General features: G+C 38.5%; 1 pseudogene; it reads left to right on the top strand.

Moving 5' to 3' along the window:
- The first annotated feature begins 249 nt into the window (after positions 1-249).
- On the top strand, positions 250-1,199 carry LOC110565173 (olfactory receptor 4A16-like; annotated as a pseudogene).
- Positions 1,200-8,809: the final 7,610 nt, after the last annotated feature.

Below are 8,809 nucleotides of genomic sequence, written 5' to 3'. Positions count from 1 at the left end.
TAGGGAGGAGATGAGGGAGGGAGGGGGGATTGGGAGGGAATGAGGGAGGGGCTACAGCTGGGATACAAAGTAAATAAACTAGTTAATATAAAAAATTTAAAAAAAATCACTTGGGATTTACATCTAGATAAAGAGAACGAAGACGTTGTCCCTGATAAAATGATTCTTGGCCACATTTACAATTTCATGGCTGGTATTATCTTTAGTTCTTACCCCTGGATCTACTCCCAATTGACTGGGACAGATTAAATGGGACAGAGCAACAATGTTTTTATCTTACTAGGTCTCACTAGGGATCCTGCTGTGAGAAAAGCACTTTTTGCCATGCTTTTATTCATCTACATTGTGACAATGGTCTGCAACCTGCTCATTGTGTTGACAGTGATTGCTAGCCTTTCCCTGGGTTTCCCAATATACTTTTTTCCTTGCCTGTTTGTCACTCATGGATGCTATTTATTCCACTGTCTTCTCACCCAAGTTGCTTATAGACTTAATCTGCAACAGAACAATTTCAGTTTCTGCTTACATAAGCCAGCTATTTGTAGAGCACTTATTTGGTGGTGCTGAGGTCTTCCTTCTGGTTTTTATGGCCTATGATCGCTATGTGGCCATCTGTAAACAACTGTGTTATATGTCTGTCATGAATCGTCAGGTTTGTATTCTCCTATTTGGTGTAGCCTGTGCTGGAGGTTTTACTCACTCTTTGGTTCAAGTTATCTTTGTTTACAACCTCCCTTTTTGTGGCCCCAATATTATTGATCACTTTAGCTGTGACATGTACCCATTATTAGAATTAGTGTCTACTGGACTCTTACTTAATTGGCCTCACTGTGGTTGCCAATGGTGGAGCAATTTGTATGACAGTCTTTATCCTTCTCCTAGTCTCCTATGGGATTATTCTAAACTCTCTTAAGACTCATAGTGAGGAAAGGAAGCACAAAGCCCTGTCTACCTGCAGCTCCCACATCATAGTGGTTGTCCTCTTTTTTGTTCCCTGTATTTTCATGTATGTTAGACCTGTCTTCAACTTTCCCATTGATAAGTCCCTGGCTGTAGTTTATACAGTTATCACTCCCATGTTGAATCCTTTAATATATACTCTGAGAAATTCAAAGATAAAAATTTATGTGGAAAAACTTTGGTGTAAAAGATTAACTATGGAAAAATTTGAGAATGTTTTATTACTGAACACATATTAATTTCAAAGCTACAAATAGGCAATAAACTCTAACAAAGGATGATGCAGTATCCCCAGGGAATTCTTTTTTTTAAACTTTTATTAATTATACGTTATTCATTTTGTATCCCCCCATAAGCCCCTCCCTCCTCCCCTGCTGGTCACACCCTCCCCCCCCCCTTTCTGCATGCATGCCCCTCCCCAAGTCCACTGATAGGGGAGGTCCTCCTCTCCTTTCTGATCTTAGTCTATCAGTTCTCATCAGAAGTGGCTGCCTTGTCAGGGTTCTAGGTTATCTCCATAGAATAGTCCTTGGTTGGAGTATGAGTCTCTGGGAAGTTCCCTGTGTTCAAATTTTCTTGTTCTGTTGCTCTCCTTGTGGAGTTCCTGTCCTCTCCAGCTCTTACTATTTCCCATTTCTTACATAAAATTCCATTCACTATGCCCATCAGTTGGCCATCAGGCTCAGCATCTGCTTTCACAGTCTGCATGGCAGAGGCTTTCAGAGGCCCTCTGTGGCAGGTTCCAAGGTTGTTTCCCATTTTCTTCTTCTGGCTTTCAGAGGCCCTCTGTAGCAGGTTCCTAGGTTGTTTCTTGTTTTCTTCTTCATCTTCGGATGTCCATCCTCTTTGCCTTTCAGGATGGGGATTGAACATTTTAGTAAGGGTCTTCTCTTTTGCTTAGTATGTTTAGATGTACAGATTTTAGTGGGTTTATTCTATGTTGTATGTTTATATGAGTGAGTATATACCGTGTGTGTCTTTTTGCTTCTGGGACAACACACTCTGGAGAGGAATTGAACATTTTAGCAAGAGTCCTTCCTCTTGATTAGTTTCTTTAGCTGTACAGATGATCCTTTTCAGGTCCCAACATTTACCTGCAAATTTCATGATTTCCTTATTTTTCATTGCTGAGTAATTTCTGCATCCATTCTTCAGTTGAGGGGCATCTGGGCTGTTTCCAGCTTCTGGCTATTACAAATAATACAAGTTTCTGGCTATTACAAATAGTACAAGTTTACATTCCCACCAGCAGTGCAGAAGGGTTCCCCTTTCTCCACAACCTCTCCAGCATGTGTTGTCACTTGAGTTTTTGATCTTGGCCATTCTGATGGGTATAAGGTGAAATCTCAGGGTTGTTTTGATTTGCATTTCCCTAATAGCTGATGAGGGTGAGCATTTCTTTAAGTGCTTTTCTGCCATTCGATATTCCTCTACAGAGAGTTCTCTGTTTAGCTCTGTTCCCCATTTTTTAAGTGGATTACTTGGTTTGCTGCTTTGAGAATTTCAGGCCAATCTCCCTTATGAACATGGATGCAAAAATACTTAACAAAATACTCACAAACCAAATACAAGAACACATCAAAGATATTATCCACTATGACCAAGTAGGCTTCCTCCCAGGTATGCAAGGGTGGTACAATATACAGAAATCCATCAATGTGATCCACCATATTAACAAACTGAAAGAAAAAAAACCACATGATAATTTCCCTAGATGCTGAAAAAGCATTTGACAAAATCTAACATCCATTCATGTTTAAAGTATTGGAGACATCAGGGATACAAGGCACATACCCCAGGGAATTCTTTAGGTGTGCTTTATTTTATGCAAAGCCACTGAAGAGCTGAATCAAATTTTCATTGAGATTAGAATTAATCTAGTAGAGACTTACTGAATATAAATAATAAAAGACAAAGATTATTTTTCATATAATAAAGAATGAGAGAACTAAGCTAATTTTGTAACAATTTTTAATTAATTTTATATAGGTTATAAAAAATGAATTTATTTTTTCCTAAGCAGTCAATTAATTGTTATTTTTGTTTATCATGATTATCTACATTCATGAGAAATTAGTGAGAACAGTACCTAGATAAATTTTGGGAAAAAGAAGTTTCCTAATATAATTAATTTTCATTTTATCTGCATGGCAGATTTTAGTACCTGCTCACTGTTTTGGGATTCTTTCTGTTTCCTGGGTCAATGTCTACACATTTTCCATTTCATGTACTTTAATGCTAGATTATACTGTGATTAACTAAAGATATGCATACTTTTGTTATATGAGATCCAGTTGAAGATAGTCCCAGATTACAATCATTGATGACAAAACAGCTATTTTGAAAACTGTTATGCCAAGTTATAAACCCATTTTTCTTGTCCCTCAGTAGTTACCACATGATTTTTTTTTTATTTTTCAAAGTATTGTCACAGTTTATTCATGCTATTAAAGAAATCAATAAAAGAAAAAAAATGAGAGATATTTTAGATTTCTCCTCCCTCTCTGCTATTGTTGTATTTACATTGTTATAAGATTTCAGAAGTTCAGAGTTACAACATTGATCAATAGAGTTCTAATAAGCTGATGGAGCACAGACAGCTTATTATCCAGTCACAAGCTTGAGATTTCAATTTCATTTTAGTTGTCTTCTGGAGATAGGTTTAAAGGTGCTTCTCATCATGCTAAAAGCATCTGTCTAATATGTATATCTCTGAAAAAGCCATAGCTTTTAGTAGGTCTTTATGGTATAATCCTACTCCTGCTGTCTTGTAGACACCTGTTGACTGCTTTTTCTAAACTATGGATATTAATACAATGGTAATATTAATATACTTACTTTTGTAAACTAAAATTAATATGAGTTTCAGGAAATCAAAAAGTAATGAGACCTGGATCTGGCATAGCTCAAACAGACCCCTGATGAGTTTTTCCTTTGGTCTTGGGATTCTTCGTTTTCCCACTTACTAGACAATTTTTAGCTTCTGTCCCTATGATGAATTTGTCTCAGCAGATTTTCACCTGGCTTACAGACTCTATTCAGGGATCAACTATGGACTGCAAGCTGAAATCTAGACTTGCTGAAAGCTGAAGTAATCCAGTACAGCCGATGTGATGACTTCCTGCCTCTTCAATTGAGTCGCTAATTAGATGGTGCCCCATTGTCTAGCTTTTGACTAACCCTGTAGTCTTCCTGGGCCACCTATATCTCCATCTTAATGTCAGCTTGAAGAAAGTTACAGAAGAAGAGAAATTTCTTGGCTAATATCAGACTGAAATGCTAAATCAAGCGAGGCTCCTTGGCAAAAGAAGTGGGTTTCTATAATGCCAAGTGATATGCCAGGAAATTGTCCCCTGCTAAACCCACTACTGTTAGGCCCCAAGTCATTTTGCTTTTTTACTTTTTTTTTACATTTTAAATTGCTTGTTAGTTTTGATTAAGAAACACTTGGGAGCAATACAGTTAATGGTACTCAAATCCCATCATGGAAGGGTAAATCTGGAGGACACCAAGGGCTCATATCTAGAAGACGCATGATTGGGCCTTCAAATGACTATGTCTCCTATCAGATGAGATGCAATATCAGCCATATTTCTAATCCATTCCTCTACTTGTGTTAATATTGCCTTTAAAGTTCTAATCATTCTTTTTCATTCTGAATTAGCATTTTCAAAAGCAAAAGTTTCAATCAGTGAAGGCTTCTTTTGGGCCTAGTATAATTTTAGTACATGAATCAAACTTCTTTCCTGATTCTTCAAACTTATTCCAAGCATTTAAAGATGCTAGATGACATGGTGCCAAGGTATGATTATCCAATTCATACTGCCTATGTAAATCAGCATATTAACCTTCACCTAGCAAATGATTCTGAGAGATATCAATACCTCTAGCCTGCCTGATTTCATTGTTCTATTGCCTTTGCTTCCCCTTTCCACCATGGTAGCCATTATCACAGCCCAGGTTCCAGTATTTCTTGTGTCAATTCTTTCCAGTCTTGGGGGATAATCCTGTTTTGAGTTGACCATGAATTTAACATTTGCTTAACATAAGATGAATGCATACCATAGGAGATTATTGCTTCCTTAAATCTCCTTAAATCTAATATGTCTATAGGATTCCATTTAAATTCATAATAAACTTGGGGGTACCTATTATCTTCTGATATGTCTTGTATAGTAAGATATACTAAGGCTGGTTTTCTAACAACTTTTCAGTTTCATTATGTGGTGGCATGGTAGGTTCTCATCTAAAATCCTCTATTTCTGAGAATTTTTCTTATTTTTATTTATAAATCTAAGGTTTGTCTAAATCCTTTTGTCTGTGTTTAAGTGTTTTTATTCTCAATTATAAGTCTCTCTAATTTCCCTTCTAAGACTTGTATCTACTTTTTCTTTGAGCGACTACAGAGAGCCATTATAGTTATTAAGAATAAAATATAAAATACCAAAATGATAACAATCATAATTGGTTTGGGGATAATTTCAGCTAAGCCATTTAACTTTTCATTTTCTGATTCTTTTTTTCAAGCCATCTAGAATATCACTGTACAGGGTCCTAAAGCCTTCTATTCCATCTTTAATTCTCTGCTTGAGGATTTCCCAGATGATTTACCTGTGGGGTTTTGCTTAATTAGGTTGAAGTCTGCTAACTCTGAATAGCCATTTGTTTGCACTCAATCTATGATGGTAGACTCCCTTTTCTCAGTGAGGTTTTAAAAGTCTCCCCTGGTCTGGGTGACCCAAGATATTGAAAGAAACATCACATAGCCCTCAGGGAAGATTACAGGCCAGACCCTTTCATGATAACAAAACTGGTCCAGGAAGCTTCTGGGAATTCCTAGAAATACCCCAACCTGTTATGGATCTTATTCTTCAGCAGTGACCTTCAAATGTACTTGGTGATTTTCCCCTTATCCCTAGGATATTAGGGATACTATATTCTTCTTGTGATAGGTCCATGCTAAAACGAGGCATTGTACCACTACATGCACATCAAGTACTCCTGAGCCCCTGACCCCAGCGAATCAAAAATATTTACTCTCAAAATCCCTCCCATTGCTCAAAAGTTTATAAATCCATGATTTCAAATAAACATGCTAGGGTGCATGCTGCTGGTGTTGCAATGCGGCATGATACCATCCGCCTTTCACTATGGCCTTCTGAGACTTTATTTGGGCCTTATCTCACTGAACCTACCCCCCACCACGCTAAGCCTGGGCCTTGTTGGGTCTGGGCCTCAAAGGCCCTGGGTTTCTGCTGCAAGCTGACCAGGCATGGGCTTTGGCCTGCACCTCTGCCATGCTCAGCACAGCAGCTTAACCAGGAGCTGTAACACTTTGGTATCACCATAGGCTTTGGAATGCCCAAGTTTCCACTGCCACCAGCAATCTCAGTCTAAAAAAGCTAAACTGTAAAATCCATGGAAAACCTTTCCATTCCATGCTAGCACATTCAGGCCTTGCCCTAAAGTGTTCTAGATGCTCCTGAGAAAAGTGGAACCCCCGTTCTCCATCCAAAAACTGAGCTGCAGACTCCACTGAATGGAGAACAACACTTACCAAATGTGATAGCTTCTTAGTCTGTCCTTAGCTGGAGTGATTTCTTTGTCTGCAGGGTCATGCCACCCTTTGGAGTGCCAAAATGTTGTTACAAACAATGAAAATCCCAACCTTTCTATTTTACCAACAAATACTCAGGATCTAGATGCTGGGGTAAAAACCTGCTAGCTCAGAGAGGCAGAGAAAGCACCCAGCTAACCTTTCTTCTCAGCTTACATCCCGATAGAAAAAAACCTAAAAGGCTCACTAGCTCAGCTGACAGCCCAGAAGGAAAGGCCAAAGACTTGCTAGCTCAAAGCTCAAAAAGTCCCAAAAGTCAGAGAGCTAGAGAGCTAAAACCTAAGCTAAATCTCAAGAGCTAGAGGGCTAAAACTCCTACTTTTATATGCTGTTTTAGATACCTCTCAACTCAAAGTCCCTCCTATTCTTTAATCCCTGTCATCTGGTTTCTTACTCTTCCTCTTGCCCTAGTATTAACTTTATTAAATCCTGTGTACAGATTTTGTACATTTCTTGTATTAAAGGTATGAGCTATGGCTCACTGAACCTCACAATAATCACCTGTTTACAATAAACAGAAAGTTCTTAGATTAAAGGTGTGTGTTAGAGTTCAACCAAACCAAACAAGAAATAGGGTTTTACGGTTTACAAATTCAGGGTTCAGAACAGGATCAATATCTTGCAACAGTTCAGCTGAAAAGTATCTAACTGTGGTGGTATGAATGAGAATGCCCTCCACAGGCTGATAAATTGGAATTGTCTGAATATCGATCCACAGTTGCTAGAACTGTTTGGGAAGTATTAGGAAGTGTGGCCTTGTTGAGGAGGTGTGTCACTAAGGGTGGGCTTTGAGATTTCCAAAAGCTCGTTCCATTCCCAGTTTCTCCCTCTTCCTATCTTCAATTTGTACATCAACACTTACTTAAGTTCTCAGCTGTTCAAACTGTCATACCTTTGTTCTGCTATCATGCACTCTAACCTCTGAAAACATAAGCCTCAAATTAAATACTTTCTTTTTTAAGGTGCTACGGTCACTGTGTCTTATAACAACATTACAAAGTAACTAAGACACCAACCAAGTGAAATATCCTTAAGCATGGACTTCCTGGTTCTCTTCTTGATATACCTGGCTTAAACACTTATTTCTGTTTTTATGATCTGTATCTGTACCAAAAATTAAAGTATTTGTTGTTTGGATGGCCTGATCCTGGGAGGAACACAGATAGGTTCCTGTATAATTTCACAATGCTGTCAGAGGGCCATAAGCAATTTCACCATGTCCTCTTACCCACATACAAATATATCTTCATTGTCCTGCACCTGGTCTCACAAAGGATGATTTATTCTAGGTATGTATGGAAAATATTTGACTACTTCCAAAAGTTGGCATTCTATTCCTATTTTCTGCCCTATCTGATGTTAATTGTCAGCATGATGGTTTTCACTCTGGCTTGCTTAGATAATCTGGAATCACAACAACAGGCAAATTATAGGAATTCAATGAAGTGACGTTTGTCAAGAATATGATGTGCTCTATTTGTGATTTAAGAAAACCAGCCCTTCATGGCCTCCTCTACTAGGATTCTCAACTAGAGTCACCCCTATATACTCCCAAGAGTCTATCCAGTCATAGGTCTCCAGCTTGTCACAGGGATGTCCACACCACAGTTTCTCTTCTTGCTGCAAACCTTCTGTCCTCCTGTCCCCAATCTCTCCAGGTCTGATCTCCACCCTCATTTCTTTTGGAGCTTTCTCTCCTAGCCTGTTCCCTCTCTTCAAATGCTTCCACTCTCTATTCTATTTCCTCTTCTGCAGGAAATTTAAGAATCCTCCTTTGTGTCCTTCTTGTTACTTATCTTCTTTGGGTCTATGAATTGTAGTATGGTTGTCCTGTACTATACAGCTAAAACCTGCTTGTAAGTGAGTACAATCATGCATATCTTTCTGGGTTTGAATTACTTCATTCAGGGTGATCTTTTCTAGTTCCATCCATTTGCCTGCAAATTTTAAGATATCTTTGTTTTTAATAGCTGAGAAGACTGAAGAGGCCATGCTCTAACTAGACATGACTCCTAGTGGAGGGAGGGGTACAGCAACACATCCATAAAACCTTTGACCCCAAATTTACCCTGACTACAAGATGTACAGGGATAAAGATAAATCAGAGATTGAGGGAATGTCCAATCAGTGTATGGCACAACTAAAGACCCAATCCTTTGGGAGAAAGCCAACCCCTGACACTATTAATGATACTCTACTATGCTTGAAGACAAGAGCCTAGCATACCTGTCC

The sequence above is a fragment of the Meriones unguiculatus genome, chromosome X (genome assembly GCF_030254825.1).
Source record: "Meriones unguiculatus strain TT.TT164.6M chromosome X, Bangor_MerUng_6.1, whole genome shotgun sequence".
In the NCBI taxonomy this organism is placed as follows: Eukaryota; Metazoa; Chordata; class Mammalia; order Rodentia; family Muridae; genus Meriones; species Meriones unguiculatus.
Note: the sequence above shows the minus strand (reverse complement) of the source record. Positions and strands in the feature narration are given on the sequence as shown.